Source organism: Anas platyrhynchos, chromosome 3, assembly GCF_047663525.1.
Source record: "Anas platyrhynchos isolate ZD024472 breed Pekin duck chromosome 3, IASCAAS_PekinDuck_T2T, whole genome shotgun sequence".
NCBI lineage: Eukaryota > Metazoa > Chordata > Aves > Anseriformes > Anatidae > Anas > Anas platyrhynchos.
This window is the reverse complement of record NC_092589.1, coordinates 85434496-85453450: the sequence shown is the minus strand read 5'-3', so window position 1 is coordinate 85453450 and position 18955 is coordinate 85434496. Positions and strand designations below refer to the sequence as shown.

General features: G+C 37.9%; 1 long non-coding RNA gene across 2 annotated transcripts in view; it reads right to left on the bottom strand.

Annotated features, from left to right (window-relative positions):
- LOC140002023 (uncharacterized) overlaps nucleotides 1–18955 on the bottom strand; it is a 39707-nt gene that overhangs the window by 14925 nt on the left and 5827 nt on the right. Inside the window, exons 2-3 of one of the 2 annotated variants that reach the window (XR_011807878.1) lie at nucleotides 11715–11785; nucleotides 3468–3630 (exon numbers count right to left, since the gene is read on the bottom strand). This is a non-coding gene — a long non-coding RNA (uncharacterized lncRNA). The remainder of the gene's footprint in view (nucleotides 1–3467; nucleotides 3631–11714; nucleotides 11786–18955) is intronic. The other variant, XR_011807877.1, reaches the window with a different exon arrangement.

Genomic DNA, 18955 nt, shown 5'->3' with positions numbered 1-18955 from the left:
CTGTGCAGCAGCCCCTAAAATAATGCTTCATTGCATTAATCTTTCCAGATCATACAGAAAAAAAAAAAAAAAAAAAAAAAAAAAAAAAAAGACAATTTAGTAATGTAACTGCTGTGATATATTTCTCTCTCCATAAAAATGCACAAGCTGTTTTTAATTTCTTTTGTTATCAACTGCTCTTTGTTCTGGCCCTTACATTATTTCTCACTTTGTTCTGACATTGTAAGGCCTGGGTTGGACCTTCTTCTCACTTTTTAGAGGTGTCACTGGAAAGGAGAAGTTAATTCAGCTCCAAGAGAAAATTATTAATAGGTTTGCAAAATATTTTATTTCTTTCCTATCTCTGAAAGCTCAGTGAACTCCAGTAGAAGATGAAGAGCCATTATCAAGAACTGGGCATAGGCACAATAAATGTCCTAGAATGTCCACTGCTTTCTCTCACAGTTGACAGTTCAGAATTCTGTTATTTAAGAGATCAGAGCAGTTTCATTTCCCCATAGATACTATAACTCTTTCCTTGTACGCCATGTTATGTTATTCTATAAATAAGATGCAGGTTGTAATAGTTAACATTTGCCCTATAAAATTGATTAAGTGCTTTCCTAGGTTGCTCATATTCTGAGCAAGTGTTCTAAAATATTACAAACTGTGACTCATTAGTGTTCAGCAATGTGAAATTTAACTCTTCAGATACACAAACCTCCATAAAACAACACAGAGAGCTGGGTGAGGTACCACAGGACCTCAGACCACACATTCTTGTGGTCTATCATGTTAATGTGTCCATGAGTATGTAGTTTGTGAGTTTTTTAGCTTAGACGAGTTACCACCTCTCTTATTTTGGCCAAGTCTATGTTTTCCAACAACCCAACGTTGTGATTACAATTCTATTGTCTGTATTTTTTCTGCTTTGAGATATCACTCATTATCACACAGTTCCTCTCTGTGGCACTGATCTTCCTCACCCCAAATCACCAGTTGCTTTTATCTCCCTTATGTCCACAAGCGCTGCCACTAACTTATTTGGTGACATCTCATGTACCGAAGAAACCTTGAAAGGATTCCTGGAGAAGTTACTCAGTTCCCTTCAACATTATTTCTAACAGAAAGAAATTCCAAATTTGAAAATCCAAATTCTTTATGATTCCAAACACTTCGCTTCTACTCAAAATGGAAAATGTTCCCCACCATTGAACTAGATTGAACTCTCCCTGCTCTCTGAGATGGTAACACCAAGGAAAATAGCCTTGGACATACTACATCCTGAAATCACCTACCCCAATTGCAGCACCTTTGTAATTAATGGGCAATGAGGGGGACCGTTGTCAGCAAAGGGGAAGGATGGCACTTCAAGGCTGTATTAGATCTGACTACTGCACTCTGCTATTAAATGTGGTGAGGGTGTGATGTTAATAAAGGTACTCTATTCTGGCCCATCACCCATCCTCCTGAAGCATTTTTTTTTCTTCTACCAGATACTGTGCCCAAAAACCCCTCTATCAACTCTTCATGGATGCTCTTTACCACATTATCACCTCCAACTTTTTGTTGCCCTGTTAACGAGTTTTGAGATGGCTTTCCTGTATGTGGTTACAGAGTTTGGGTGTTAGCAGTTAAAGCCTCCACAAGCCTCCTTATAGATTCATCCCCATACTTTTTATTTCTGCTTCCCTGCACATTCCAGCCCTGCATTGCTTGTGAGATTTCTAATGAGGTTAAAAGTCAATATAATATCATTGAAAGGTGTGATATTATGTTTTCTTTCTTCTTTTTACCTTCTTCCTTTATTTTCATTCCAAATCAGGTATAATTAATTATGCATGAACTGTTTGCTGTATGGAGTGGAAATGAAATGGGTCTTTCTGGATCCAGCCTTTGTCGGTCCAGAAAATGTACACAACCATTAATAAAGTTCTTCTATTGATATGAAATAAAAGAATAAATCTACCTGCAGGAATCAGTGGAGAAAATGCTTTAGGAAGTATGAAGTTTTAGTAAAACTGGATAATATAGAAAAAAAAACAGTCCCACTGAAGGCATGAAAGTCAGAAAACGTCATACTTCTACCAATTCATGATGTAGTAACATTGGAAATCAGCTACAAAGAAAAAGTGAAAAAGTGGTTGTAGAAGGAAGGGAAGGGAAGGGAAGGGAAGGGAAGGGAAGGGAAGGGAAGGGAAGGGAAGGGAAGGGAAGGGAAGGGAAGGGAAGGGAAGGGAAGGGAAGGGAAGGGAAGGGAAGGGAAGGGAAGGGAAGGGAAGGGAAGGGAAGGGAAGGGAAGGGAAGGGAAGGGAAGGGAAGGGAAGGGAAGGGAAGGGAAGGGAAGGGAAGGGAAGGGAAGGGAAGGGAAGGGAAGGGAAGGGAAGGGAAGGGAAGGGAAGGGAAGGGAAGGGAAGGGAAGGGAAGGGAAGGGAAGGGAAGGGAAGGGAAGAAGAAGAAGAAAGCTCACTAGTGCAATCAGAATCCTATAGCACTTCCCTGCCTACAGAAAGAGCATGGCTTTAAATACTTCTGTGCCTGCAGAATGAGCCCAGGTTTAAACAATGATGCTAATCTTGGCTGGCAGTATTGGCTTTTGCAGCGTAAGATTTCGGGTGTGAGGAAGTAGAGATTGCTTCACGTTATCATTCCAGAGCCCCATGAAGCACAGGTTCCAATACAGAGTAGACAAGAGGTGGGCTCTGAGCAGCAAGCAGAAGTTGCGCACATAACATGGCAGCAAACTGCTTTAACAACAACCCTTTAATATATAATCACTTGATCTGGTACCCAGATCCACAGCAGCAGAAGCCAACCGAGGTCAAAGGAGTAGTTTCTGCTCAGTGTGGTAATTCTATAATGCATACAAGACAAATTCTACAATAATTCTGGGAAATGGTAATTTATAATTTCTAAAAATCTCTTATAGATTATATGTCTCACATACATTTTTAAGTTCCCACAATGGGTAGTAATGTTCAATTTTCAATTGATGGTGCTGGGACATGAAAGTTAAATCGAGTGTGCTAGCAATTACTGGATGATTATTTTTAAAAGTGATGATGTCCTAGATTTTTTTTTCTATAATTGATGCCCTACACACCTCAAAGAAAGCACTTTCTCATTAGAAATTCGTAAAAGCAAAATATAGTTCATGCTCTAATTATGCTAGAAAACTTTGTCTATTGCAATCTAAGTGTTCATTGAGTTCCCAGAGGTTTTATGTTCCCAAACCATAAAAATTGCTATACATACACAAACACATAAAATAGCCATGCATACATAGTAAAATTTTCAATACCAAGAAAAACAGAGCTTGAATGCTTGAAGCCATGATGAAAACTAGCTTTCAACCAGTTAAGTTTCCTAACTTACAGCAAAATGGTGTCTCAAAAACAAAAGCTTTTTGAAACAGGAAAAAAGACCTTATTGATTACTGAATATTTAAATAAAACAAAGCAGGGAAGCCCATTGAAGTCCATACTTACATTGAAAGATGTAACTATGGGTGGCAAGAAGTATTCGGCATTAGGCAATGCAGAATGAAAGGTTCCTTGCTTACTGTTGCTGTTGTGTTGCTTCCCACCTTGCATTAATTTCCTTTCAATCTCCTTGGCAGTTCAGACTGTTTAATGATCCTTATTTCTGTACCTTTGAATTGTTAGATGTGAAACAGAAGTGATTATTCAAAGAGAAAGGACTACTCTCTCCCCTGGTTCTTCATCAAGAGCTCACAGCATGAACTGTACTTGCCATTATCAAGTAAAGGATATCAGTAAAATCAGTAGGAGAGAAGCAAAAGAGTGAATTACTATGGAGTCTACATGAATGGAAAATATACAGTGTAAGATACAAATACTTTCTCTTGATGGTTCAGATAAGCTTGTATCATATTTCATGATCTGTTAGTGGTAGCCAAAAGCTAGATCGCTCTTTGTGTGTCCTCTAAGCCTGTGTCAATTAACTAAACATTTAGCAGGGGACTATACAGAAAAGATGGAGAAAAGAAAACTCTGACTTATCTAAATTCAATAACAGGACTAAGCTCACCCCTGACTACACACAATTTTGCCAGTAGGACCTATCTGCAGGGACTCTGCTAGAGAGCACTTAGAAAGAAATTGTAGGTGGCCTAGAACTTGCCCCGCATACGTAGCACAACCAGGTAAACAAAGGGTTAAGAAGCCTGGGTGGTAAAAAGACTCTATGATGTGCAAATTCAGCACATCTCTGCAAGAGCATGTGTTGGTGGGAATCCTTCCTAGAGCACACCTGGCAAGAAGCAAACTCCTTCAGATACACTGGCAGTGTTCCCTTGCAACTGAACCCATGTTGGCACAGCTTAGTGCAGAGCAATTTCTCTGTCTTGTGACACAGTATGTCAAGGCCTTTTATTTTGCTAATGAGCTCTGTTATATCTGTTTTAGTAACTCTATCTGATGTTCTGAAATGGAAACTCTGCTGCTCAATTACTGTTAATTTTTACTTGGAACATCTCTCCAAGCACTTTCGATCCAGGTGGAAAGCAGCAGCCACTCAAAAGGGTGACCTCAATCTATCAGGAAACTGGTTTATTTTTAGACTGTGACTGTTAGTTGTGCAAATGATACAGCAAGTTGAGCTTGCAGTTTCCTAATGAATCAGTCAAAGGATCATGCACTGGCAAAGCAGCATGGTGTTATGACATCCGCTTGGCAACAAGACTCCCAACTAAAATATGAAGAAACACATGCAAAGAAAGGAATCCTGATCATGCTGTCACACCGATTTAAAATAAAGTAATCAGTCAAAAGCCCAGATATTCAAAAGAATAGTCACACATTGCAAGCAATAGCCATCTAAAGTTAAACGTTTAGCTAATATCATAGTCATGGTGCAGCAAGAAGTTACACTTAATGAAGTCAGTATAACAGATATTCAGGAGCAAGATGCTATCTTCAGCACACCTCTAAGCCTTATTAAACTGCATGACTACTGTGTTCAGTAGTACACTGGTAGACACCAGCACTGCGTGTACTATACTTAGCGTACTCAGAGTTCATACATGACCACAAACCCTACTTGTTGCCACCATCTGCTCTCGATTCAGTGATCACCTCTGCAAGGCAAACCACAACAAACGGTTTATTTTGGAGCATGGCAGTTGCCATGTCTCGAGAAGAGAAAGCCTGGTACATGAGGCTCAGTTCCATTAACTCTTCAAAAGTGACTTGATTCCTTTCTTCACAGCCAATTTTTTTTATGGGAAAACCCACTAGTCTTACATGATGATAGCACTGGAGGGAACTCTTAGTTACAAAACTCTGTATTTGAGTGGTGGACTGAGTATCTGAGTGGTGGACTACCTCTGATGGTTTTTCCTTCAAGAGCATAAGACCTAAGCTAGTATGACATTTTCCAGTCTCTCTTCAGCAGCTAAAGCTTTTGCTTCAGGTCATTGTTTCTTAAGTGCTAGAGGAGAGAGAGAAAAGCATTGCACTATAAATGTTGAGTTAATTCTTTATTAGTCTGTGATAAAACAATATTGTCATTACATTACTTTTGAGACAACAGCTCTTCCTGTGGCTCAAGATAATTTTTTTTCCATGAAGAGAAGAAATCCCCTACAGAGGAGGAATAAATGGAAAAAAAATGCATACCAAGTCTCCTAGACCTTCCTACTTACACCTATTTCCTTACCTACTGACAGACAAGAATCCCATAGGGACACCTGTTTGCTACCACTGAGGTGGAGCACAACATCTCTCAGGCTCACTAAGTTCTGTTCTCCTTGCAAGGAAAGTAGCTGTAGTATTGTTGCCAAATGACAGCTTAGTGCCAGAGGAGAATAGCAAAGCTTTGCATCAGTGTTGCTTGTTTTCCTCCCTTTCTGTACTGTGAACTGGATGGGGCAATCAGCTTCCCACGACAGCAGCAAGCTATTCATTAAGACAATTTAAACACAGGTTGGTGCAGCAGACAGACTATGTAGGAGAGCTACAAGTACCAGTGTTTATAGCTCCTGAGTCATTGGCTAAAATACGTTTCAAGGAAGGAAGCTAGAAAAGCCTTATGGTAAACACCCTACACATGCATTAAAATAAATAAATAAATAAATCAACAACAACAAACAGAAAACCTGCTCATCTAATCTGTTGGCACCAACAGGATCCTGAAGGTAGTGACATTTTTTCCACAACAGGAAAATGTCTCAAGGACAAAACTTTCATGAAGTCAGAGGAAAGAGGAAAGAGAGAAGCTTCAGAGGAGTCTTCCCCTCTGCTTTCTCATGTTGGAAGCCAAGACCCAGTTTTGATTTTCACATCTGAACTACCTGATTTATTTTTTTTTCACATCTACTGTATGGTATGACCTAAAAACATACAGGTCCACTGATCAGCTTAGTCTCACTCAGCTACATAAACCCTGTTGCTTAGGAATCAGACACTGCTACAACAATCCCCACAGATTCTATGGAAGTTGTTCTATTGACAGTATGAATTCAGTTGTGCAAGTGTACTGGGTCTGGCTGGGATGTTAACTTTCCCTGCAGCAGCCCATACAGTGCCGTACTCTGTACTTGTAGCTGGAACAGCAGTGTTATCACACCAGTGTTGTGTCTGCTGCTGAGCAGTGCTGGCACAGCATCGGGCCTCTCTCTAACCCTCCTAGGGGGTGGGCAAAAAGGGAGAAGAGAAACATCACCAGGGCAGCTGACCTAAACCAATCAAAGGGATATTCCATACCATATGGTGTCACACTCAGCAATAAAAGTGGAAACAGGAAGAAGAGGGGAGGGGTGGGATCTCGTTGTGAAAACGTTGGTCCTCCTCCCGAACACCAGCTACGTGTGTTGAGGCCCTGCTTCAAGGACGTGGTCAATCATCGCTCATTTGTGGGAAGTAGAGAGTAATTTATTTCCTCTGCACTTCCACATAGCCTTCATTTATTTTATTTGTTTGTTTTTCTCCCTTCTTTTTATTTTCCCTTTCCCCCTCCATTTTCCCCTTTCCCTTTTTATTTCCCTTTAGTTAAATTGTTCAGTTCATAATAATCTTTATTTAATTATTATTATTTCCCTTTAATTAAATTATCCTTATCTCAACCTGTGAGTTGTTCTTTGCTTTACTTCTCCCCCTCCTCATCTAAAAAGAGGGGGAGTGAGAGAGAGGTTGTGGGGTTTAGCTGCCCAGCATGGTAAAACCACCACAGCAAGTCCTTACAGCCCACAGTTTCGTGGTTCACAACTTGCAGCTCTCCCTTCTAAGTTCTGTGGGCTGCTCTGACCTGGTGCTGAAGTCCATTTTAAAAAAAAAAAAAAAAAGATATGTCTCATAATTGTTACTTTCTTTGCTTTCTTGCACCACCGCATTCATAAATCACGGTGTGGAACTACATGTGCTCTTAAAACCTATAATGCTATTTGCAGATTGCAAAATCATCCATATTCTTTAACACTAAATGATGCAAAGGAGTGGTACAATGGATGGTGAAAGAGCAATACAGCAATACTCTTCCACCGTTCATTATTTCTACACCCAGATGACGGCAGAGGAACACCTCTTTTTGACACTGCTGTCTTAGGGTTGCTCTCTATGCAGGTTGTTCTGGCCCTGTTACAGTCTATCCACTCACTGAGGTCATCTACCCATCACAAAACCCATGCTGTTCATGCCCCAGAAGAGTATGAGAGAAAATTAATACTCCTGTAGCTAAGACTACAAAGAGAGCATGAACGCAAAGGCAGACAGACTAATGCAACAGTCTATAAGCATGAGAATTCTCCTCTTGAGGATGATACCCCATTATTTGATTATCTTGGTAGGCAAACCAACCTCCAGTTTCATACTATGAAGCAAGACAACTCTGTTTATTGTCACAGACTGAGAAAAGAGAATGGAAAATACTATCTATTAATAAATCTGGGATTCAAAAACATATTAAAAAAATAGATTAAAAAAAAAAAAAGGCGGGGGGGAACAAAGAGTTCTCTGATTTGTCACTGCTTCTATATGCAAGCCAATCCTTCACTTATACAACTCATATGACTTGTAGGTGTTTTTTTAACTGACATTTTTCTTGAACTGACACATTGTTCTGACATTGACACATGTCAGGTCACATTGTTAGGCTCATAGAAATGGCTAAAAACCAGTCATATTTGTCAAGCTGCACAAAACAATTCCATTGTCATGACGTAATTCAGGCATGAATTGGAAAAGGTACAGAATTAACCCGCACTTGAATGCTTTTATCAAGGAAGTTCACAAAGATGTCACAGCTTTGCTGTATTTCCGATAGGTTACAGAGTTATGTTCCCGCCACAAGAACAGTTACATTTGTTTGTCAAGTGGTTTATTTATAGTAAGGGAATATTATTCAGTTACTTTTTTTTATTTATTTATTCCAATTACTGATTCTAAAAATCTATTCTTTTTCCTCACTAAAGTGTGCATACGCATGACAATGTTGTATTTCATTTTAAAAATTAAATGTGCATTTGCTGAAGCTCCTGGAAACATTTAAAAGAGGAAAGGAGCAAGTTAGGATAATTGAAGCAATATAAGAGATTTAAAGAATGTGTAATTTTCTAATCAGAATTATTAAAATAAAATAAAATAATAAAATAAAATAAAATAAAATAATCTCTTCATGTAAATTCCCAAGTGCTATTTTTAACCCCACTGTCTGTTTTTCTTCACTGTACTAGGGTTTTTGTAGGTACCACAATACCATAAAAGTATGTTGCATCGTGGGCTGCCAAATCATACAAACGGTATGCTCAGGAATTAACTTCTTTTCTTAGCCATAGAACATCACTGCTTGAATCACATCCCCGGGCTTCTGCTTTCATTCTCCATATCTAAATGCTGCTACAGCGTAGTCAGAAACCAAGTGACCCATGCATGCTGCTGACAAGCCAGTGCAGGTTGTAGAGAATACGCATGTCAGCTTGTATGTCCTGGCTCATGGATTTCATCTGCACAGACTTGCTGGCCTAGAGCTCTTACGCAAACTTTTTATTGTCTCAACTAGCAAAAACAAACAAAGAGAAAACTGAAGACTTCCTGAAGAATAAACAATAGTTTCACTGCCAACACCTTCCAGTTTAGAGAGAGAGAGAAAAGCCTGTACGTAGTCTTTTGGCTAAGATCACATGGAAGCACACCTGCTTTTTCAGTGGAAGAAAAACCTTTTCCTGAAAGCAGATAAACAAACAAACAAAACAACAAAAAACAGAAGCTGCTGTTGTAATCAAACTTTATCAAGACAAAATTCCACCACTAAGAAATGCAGACAGAATTAGACATGCCTTAGAGAGCATCTGCCTTTTACTGAGAGCAATAACTACCAGAAGGATCACATCAAAGTTGTCATCTTATGTAGAAGGGGTCTTTATCTGGTCACTTACATCTGGTTAAGCATATCTCCAGGGGCAAGAAACAGGCCTACTAAAAGAAGTGATTATTGCAGAACTGAAAATGTAGGTACCTGGTCTGTACAGAAGCATATAGGTTCCCAAGCATATAGGTTCCCTGTGTTGTCTGAAGGATTGTCACTAGTGCCTTGACAAGGAGAGCAAAACCTAGGGACATCCAGAAGGAAAATACTGTATATTCTGATGATGTCTAAACTTCCTGAAGCCTAAATTGGGTCCATCTGAATTTTCATCCACCTGGGATCTGTGGCATCCAGTACACCACAGATGATTCCATGACCAGAGGGGTAGAGTTGGTGGTTGTCTTTTTGCATCATAGAGGTTTAGAGTGTTCATCCAGACATGAAATGGAAACACTGCCTTCAAGACCTGCCAGCTTAAGGAGATTCAAATCTATGTCACTTATCTCACAACAGATTTTCCTAGTTACTATGCTATGCTTGGTTGATGCTTAGCCATGAAGCCCAAGCTCACTCAACCAAAAGGGTAAAATGCAAGACAGACATAGCCTCTATATATCAGAGGCTTTTATACCTGCTAGAAAAGGGCAAAGCTGAATTCTACTTCCTTAAAAAATCAGAGGAATTTAGGAATTTTATTTATTTATTTATTTATTTTCTGACTCTGCAACTCGTTTTATGGAAAATACATGCAGACTCCTGTAAATGGACCCCTTCAAATGCTTTACCTTCTATCTGTCCTGCCCATCAGATAAATTTCTGGTGACTTTCAGAGAACAAAATGGCTGGGACACCTATGTGAACACAGAGCTGTGACACACAGTTGCCAGAGTTAGCAAGGATTAAGCAGCATTGCACCAGTCCTGAGTGGTCCTCCAGACCTGAGTGCTAAATTCCCCATCCACCCACCTGCACCACTTCAAGCAGTTGGTTTGAACCTTCTCCTCTGCTCAGCACATTCACCGTGAGTTTTGCTTTGATATTTTTTTTAAGTTTAGCCTATAATTTCAAGTTTACAGATGGTGCAGCTGCTGATAAAGAAATGTCTTTTCTCATCTGTTAGATCAATCTAGATATGAGGTGGAATGTTCTGTGGTTTGAAAAGTACTAAATGTCGTCCTAGATGTAACTTTTGAATAGCAAAAATGCATTGAACTCCATCCCATTGCAAGCCTACAAAAATGAGGTTATAGATGTATAGCCAATGTGCATGGAAGTTCTGGAGAATATCATCAAATTGTAGCATTCACTATGACACCCATTCCTTTATGGGGCAGTATGCAGTCCCATGGAGACCTAATAAAGACTTTCATGTAAAATGTAAAGCCACAAGAAGCCACAGGACACAACCTCTGAAAATTAAACCAAATACCAAAATCTGAAAGTATTGGTTCCATCTAATCAAATATTTGGAACTACTTGAATCTGGCAGAGAACAAATATGTATTTTTCCCAGTGTTTCAAGATTAATTCTCTAGTACTGATATGCTCTTCAATTTCTTACTCCTGGCAGTACAGATAATAGCTGCTGGTACTGGCAGAATTCATAAATGGGCTCCTGTGCCCATTTCAGTCTTTATTAATATGGACATTTACTGTCAAAACTCCTTTCCAAGGATTTAAGACTTCAAATTTGGTGAGTTTATAAGTGAAGAGATCAAGAAATCCATGGATAAAAATAAATCCCATAAAATCTTGCCAAATGTACTATGGGATTCCCTAAAGGCTTACTTGAGAAAAAGAGAAGCATTTATTTTTCCTTACCAAGAGCCAAAACAACAGAAAGAATAACACTGGAAACTCTAAAAACAGATGACAAAGAAGAAAAAAATATATCTGTTTAAGGTTAGTATTACCAATGATAATTCTAGCATATTAATCTAATTGATATTTAAATTGTATAACATAAGTCATGTCAGAGCAAGTTTCTTGACCAAAAAATAAAACAAAATTCACACCATAGGATGATAAAGTCAAGGAAATAACAAGAAATTGCATGTCTAGAGTTATAAAAAGTTAGCATTAGTAATAAAAATGAAAAATGAAATGAGCACCATCATGGAAAGAAATAGTCCTCTGTATCAGAATACATTTTTGAAAAGTTCATTATGATCAGGAATCTTTTTTTTTTTTTTTTTAATTAATTAAAAAAAAAAAAAAAGCTCATTAATTTTTTATCTCTATAATTTATCATTAAGTCTTGCATTCTGATATCTCTACTGAAAGAGTAATTCTTAAGTACAGTTTATCATCTTCGCATAAATTTAGAAGGATTGTTACCATGTTTTTGGTATACAACATTTAAAATTTGCTTCTGTAATATTTAATAAATTGACAATAAGGAAGGAGATACTTACCTGAAAAATCTATAGGTCTTCAAATGAATGTCAGTAGAATTTGCCTATGGTTTTTAATAAGGCTTGAAGTCCTGTAGAAGTTAATAATGGAAAAGTCTGAGTATTCCACTTTGTGGGTTTTTTTCACTTCAAAGTAAAAACAGTTTTACTGACTTGCTAGCTATTACTACCTATTTGCCACAACCAAAAAACGACCCTTTTTATATCAAGACCTGCAAGCACAATTCAGTTTGATCATGCAAATCAAGAAATTAGCCTAAACATATGATAAGAAAACATGTTATATACATATATTTTATTTAGAGTCATACATGAAAAGATGCAAAATGCCTAAAATAAAATCTAAGCAGGTATATTAAAATAAATAAATAAATAAATAAAAAGATGAGTGAGCACAGAGTATTAATTTTTAATATAAATAGTTTCAAAGCTTTTGTGGGTTTCAAAGCTTAATTCCATTTTAGCAGCAATCCCAGCACAAGCTAATTGAATATACATTGTCTTTTTACCATGTCTCAGTGTGAAAATTTCTTTGAAAAGCTCCAGCTCTGGATCACACAAGTAGCAGACTCTGTCACCACCAGAGGTTTTTTACATCCAGTACTAAAACTTGGCTCTTTGATAGCAGTTGAGGGGAAGTGGGGAAAGATGGGACTCAGGAAAAAAGAACTCTTGGTCCCATTCTAGAAGTGAAATTGGACAGGGTCCCAGTTTCTCTCCAAATTTTAATTAATTTTTCACACTTCATTTCTGTAACTCTCTGACCTGGGATTAGTACTGGACCCTTCACAGCTTTACATTCACTGATCTTAAAGAAATTAACCTTATCAGCTCCCCTATTCTTTCTTCCTTCCTCCACTCCAGCTGTATGAGCAATTGACCCCCAACATGTTCTCTCTACCCTCTACTAAAACCTGCCCTAGATCACATCAATGGGATATGACCACAACTATCACTGTCTCTTCTATCATTGTAATTGAACAGTAGCACTGCAGTCACAAACAAGCCACAGCATCAAAGCAGTAGGAGACGTAGAAACATATAACCAGATCCAACTCATAAATCAAACTGACCCTAAAGCTTTTCCACCTTTTACTTGCTATATTGCTTCCAGAAATAAGTATGAAATTAACTTTACAATTTTAGTTGGCCAAAACCCAGAAGGTGTCAGGAAGAAGGAGTTTTCCTTCAGACAGTCAATGTATAAGAGCCAAGAATAACAATCAGCAAACCCTGTAGGAACACAAATGTGGGTTCATAAGGCACACTTAACTCACCTGCCATAGAATCAAAATTCAAGAGAACAATAAGTGTACTTAGATCTCCCATTGAAAGGTTGCCAATATTTGGCTTTCTCAACAGTCAGAAAGATGTGGGGTCCCACTTCAGTATGGGAACTTCTAATTTAAGTACCTACTGCATGTCATCAGAATATGGTCCCAGTCACCAAAACAAAAATTATTGCAAAACACTGAGAAATTCTTTATGGTTTATCTCACATCTGCCTCGTAAAAAGTTGCTAAGTAAATGAACAAAGACAACATGAAGCAATCTGCAGTGAAGCACTCCACTCAGGTGAGCAGGAGACACAGGCCAAGGTAAGAGGTGATGCTATAGCATGATCCAGTGACCCACTACAAGTACTCCAAACATCAAGAGTTTGGCAGGGCCAGCCTGCTTCATTGGTCAAATAGAAAAGCTGTAACACTTTTGCTATTAAAAAAAAAAAAAAAAACACTTCAGCTTTCAGGAGATTGATTTTTGTATTTGTCTATCAAGGTCCCAGGGACAAGAAGGAAGTATGTTCCCTTACAGAAATAGATAAAATGTTTCATCCTATTCCACAACTGTGTAAGACGCACTTGTCCAGATTTTCTTCCTTTCTTTCTTTTGTGGTGCAGATTTTAATTTCTCATATGTTTAACAGAGATTTTAGGTTATTTTTTTTTCAAAAACATTTAATCTATCCATTGAGGATGGAGGAAAACAGCACATGGTAAGTACAGGAATCTTGTCATTTGTGAAATGAACTGGCCACAGCAACTAAATATTAGACAGGGAAAAGGTGCAGGCAATACCAAGAGGAATAAAAAATACATTTTGTTGTCTATTACAGCAACTACCACATAGTCCTCTTTCTATGGCTTGAACATAGTCTTTCCCCCCATCTTTCACCCAACTCTCTCAGTGACACTGTTCTGCTGAAACTTCTCATGCACAGATTAACATAACAGATTTTAAGACATTAAAGCTCCCATCAAAATATGGAATGAAAAGTCAGCCTGGGAATCAATGGATTATTACTCAGGGTGACTCATTTAAGACAATACAGTTATGTTAAATAACTATTTTAAGATACTATGATTCGATTTGATTTGAATTGCTTCTTCTTGAACTTGTAACCTTTCACTCCACCCTCTCCCTCTTGGGCCTACTTCTACTGAAGTCAGTTGGATCTCTTCCATAACACATATAGCCTGCAAGCAATGGTGTAGAAAAAGCAATCCAGAAAGGTTGTGTGATGGAAGAATTTGGCACCCTTTTCAAGGAGAAAGAATAATTACCAACGTGACATTGAATTTCTAGAACACTTTTCCCTTCTTCTCAGATCTCGGATCAAAAGAAAAAAAAAAAGAAAAAAAAAAAAAGCTTGATTTAAATAATAACATTTATAGAATCAGCATTTACTGTAAGGAGTGCCTCAGGTCTGGAAATGCCAACCTCAGGAATGAAGTTCACTGGCATATATGAAAACTAATAAAGCCTATCTCCATACTTGGTCTGCCGCCTCTTAGCCTGTGCTGTTAGTAATCATTTCCTTTCAAATAGGGTCATAATTTTTACTTAAACATGACAGAAATCAAGGGCAAGAGCACCACAGGATCACAGAACTGTGGTATGTGGATCCAACTTCTGCATCTAATAATAATTTATTTGAAGGCAGGCTTCCCATTCCTTAGCTTCCTAGTAATATTTTCCATTAAGATTCAATAATGAAGGCAGGGAAGGGAAAGGAAAGACAATTATGTTGTGTTAAATCTTTGTTCATATCTCTAGGTGTTTGTGTACTGTCTTTTCCACCTGTAATTTCCAGTAGCATCGATATCAAGGAATCTTTATCCACTTAGATGTGAAAAAGGCTCTTACCAGAGGTATAAGTATCCAGAGGATAATAAATATTATATATAAAACAACATTTGCATTGACAAAGCAAATGAAAATTTCCCATATTTCTCACCAGTTCACACACATCAATTTGGTGAGAGATTGGAATGTACTCTATACACAGGATTTTTTAAGCATTATAAATTTAATATAGGGTAGAAAAAGGATTCACCGATGCAAAGTGAGATTATATCGATGTAAAATGAACATGAGAATTTCTTTAGGCATCTGCCACCTCTCTCTTCAGAGACAGAGGTCTGGTTTGAAAGAACCCACTTTATATGCGTTCATCATAATTCAATCCTAATTTCTTATGACGCTTTTAAATGGGCAAAACTGAATGTTTCCCCTTCCTCACTAAGTCCTTACCACATCTTCTTTGCTTGCCAAATATAAATAAATATTGCTATTTTAGAAAGATTGAAGGAAAACTGGGAAAGTTGTTGTGCAACTTGGTAACTTTAAACAACAGCACAAAATTTACACATCTAAACAACACTAGGACATACACAACATGCAAACAGAGCAGTGAAGTTCTTTGACTTTAGTGCAGCCAGCAACGTAATTGGTTTAGAAAAGCTCAGTGAGATGAAAGACACCCACATGAATAAAAATTACAGACTGAGAGCATTCTAGTGTATCTACCGGGAGAAGGGGTGTCAAAGAAGAAAATATTATAGAACAATGTGTATTATCGAGAATTCATAATCTCCTTTTGCCTAGAATAGTCCCAGACCCACTTGATGCCAGATGCATTGAAGGTTTGAACTGACAGCCAGTTGGACCACAGCTTCTAGATATTTTAAACTTATCCCTGCCTCAAAAAAATGCATGAAATAGAAATTTAATAGCTGACCATTCTTTTAGACTTGTATGTCCCATCAGGCTCATTTGCTTTCAGATCTTCAGCAATCCCATTTATCTACACCTTTATGAATTCCACAGCCGAGATGGATGGTTCTGGTCATCTGTTCTAATTTCCTGGATAACACAAGCCCATCACACCAGTTCACCTGGCAGCTGAACTTCATGCTCTGAATTCTTTTTCAGGTCACATCTTCCAGAAAGACTTGTAGTCCCCCATTAACTAATACATCTCTGGATTGTGCATTCATGTTCTGCAAGTTGCAATCCATTGAATTCTTCTAATATTGTTACTAAACACTCTTAGGAAACCAGACAGACGATCTACAGATCTGCTGAACTTTATCTCTCTGGCACCCCTGAGTTATCAAGGAGGCTTCAAGCAGTACCACATATCATACAAAAGATGAAAACCTTGTAACCCAAAGGAGCAGTCTGGTTCAACAGAAGGACTACATAAAAGTAAAAAAAAAAAAAAAAAAATTCCAAAGTGATTGATAGAATATACTAGAGACTCTTTCTGGTCTCAGTGCATGCTCTTCACCCCCAAAATCAGTGAGGATAAGAATCCAAAGGTTTCATTTAGGCATATTTCTTCTTCCCATTGACACATACAATAAAGACACCTTTGACTGCAGTTGTCATAGAATGTATATATGTAAATACATAAGACCTGAGAATTATTTTCTCAGTATAATATCTAAGAATATGAATTGTAGAAGTTAGTATTTAAGGAAAAATCAGGAATCAGGAAAAATTTGAGCTCTGTCACTGGAAACTACGAAAAAAAAAAAAAAAAAAAAAAAAAAGGCACATCCTTACCAGAGATGTTGTTACTACTTAGCAAGTAATGGACAGAATACAAAAATTTTGGGTGCATTTTCCTTAATGAAATTCATTTTTTTCTGAATATTTCAGGTGATCTCCTTCATCTGCTTAGGTATAAAATTGCCTTGCAGATTACGTGAGCAGTCAGAATAATATTTTGCAGACCTAAAACTAATGGAACTGGTTGTATTTTGGTGTAATGGTGTAATGGTAGAGATGTAGACCAGGGAAATGCCAGTATGTCAGTAACTCTTTTGACCATCTTCTGTTCCAAGTTAATCTGCAGTACAACCTAGGATGCTTGATACACCAAGAAAGCTATAAAACTAATTCATCCTTTCTAAGTGCTGCTTATTCCAAGGCTGTAGTTGTTCTAAGCAGGATAGTATTTATTTTTCATAAAACTGTAATATTTTCAGTTATACTTTCCTCTGCCACAAGACAACTTAGGGCCTGATCCTGAGAAGAGGTGATTAATCTCTGCAATATGAGAGACTAATTGCAAAACTGGAACATGCTGCCCAGGGAAGTAGTTGAGTCAACATCCCTAGAGGTCTTCAAAAACCATGTATATGTAATGTTTAGTGACATGGTTTAATGGTGGACTTGGCAGTGCTAGGTTAACGGTTGGATCAGATGATCTTAGAGATTTTTTCCAAGCTAAATGATTTTATGATTCTATGGTTCAAAAGAACCAATAATTAGCTCCAATTGGCATAGTAGAACATGAACTTTCAGTTTTGATCTCCCAGGTCTTTCACCAAGCGGACATTCCATTTTGAAGACTAAACTGCGTAAACCTTCCTAGTGCCACAAAGCAGGGATATTCATTCAGCCCCACATCCTGCTCCGAAAGCCTCATCAGGAATTAATTCTAGCGTATCCATGCTACTTCATAGACAATCTGGATCAAACACTGTATATAACTAATTGGAGAAATTTAAGAACAGTAACTAATTTAAGAAGACACTTCTTGCCCATTAGAGGTGGACATTTTTTTCAGCATGTTGGCAGTTTCCTGATCACTGATCTGCTCAATACATTTGAAAAAGGTTTTCTTATGTTTTGTTGTTGTTCTTCTTGAAATTGTCACTTCAGCTGAATTTCATGATAAGGATTTTGATTGCTTAAAAATTATTTTCCACATGTCATTATTTCCTAGCTTTCACTGTCCTTCTCAATTTATTCAACTGCAATAACAGGTTATATTTTCCAATACCCTAGAATGGCTACACAAGAAAACATTACAGCTTCTGTTTGACTTCCTTATTCACCTTGAACTGCTGTCTCCCACCAAACTGAGGGAGAACTGGAACTTCCCTCCATACCTGCATAAATCTTTGCTACAAATCCTCTTCAAGTAACTCATGAAATTTCAATCTTCCCATTTTTATCTCTTCAGTGGTGGGACAAGTGGGAATGGATTTAAACTAAAAAAGGATAGATTTAGATTAGATATTTGGAAGAAATTCTTTACTCAGAGGGTGATGAGGTACTGGCACATCCACTCAGAGAAGCTGTGGATGCCCCATCCCTGGAAGTGTTCAAGGCCAGATTGGAATGGGGCTTTGGGCAACCTGGTCTTGTGGGAGGTGTCCCTACCCATGGCAGAGGGGGTTGGAACTGGATGGTCTTTAAGGTCCCTTCCAACCCATGCCATTCTATGATTCTATGCTTCTCTGATATCATAGAATGTTCAAACCTCTTTGCCTACAGATGAATGACATGGTCAGTTTATGGAGCTCAGCAGTTAATCTACTTTGAAATACTACAGGCTGAGCAAAGGTTATTAATGCTCATGCTTTTGCAGACATTAAATAGATATTAAGTTCCTTAAGCAGTCATAGTTATATAGATACTAAGTTCTCTAAAACAACAAAAAAAATAATAAAACAAAATCACACATTATCAGATGCTATTTTAGAAAGACAAGAATATGCTTCCTCCTCAGAGAAACAGGAAGCAGATGGAGAGGACAGTAACAGCAGTGAGGGCAGCCAGCTGTCAGAGGTGAAGGGACAAAAATACAATTAGCTGTTTTGAGGCTGCATCCAGGTGTTACCACCAAATGTAAAGATCTAGCAGTAGAAAAGCCAGGCTGAAGAGCTACTTCTGTAAAACAGTAAATTTACATTAATAAGCTTGTATGAACTAAAAACAATGAAGTAATTGTGAGAGGAGAGAAAAGTGCAGAAGTATGTCTGCATGTCATTACACATGATTTAAGTGGTAGTGTTAATTCACAAGAAGTATGAAGGTGAACAGGAGACACAGTAGCGGTTTCAGTAGGTTGCTTTGGTAATGATTTTTTGTTTGTTTCTTTATTTTTGTTTGTTTGTTTTTCATTATGCTTGTGCCTAGATAATTTAATTTTGCACTTCTGG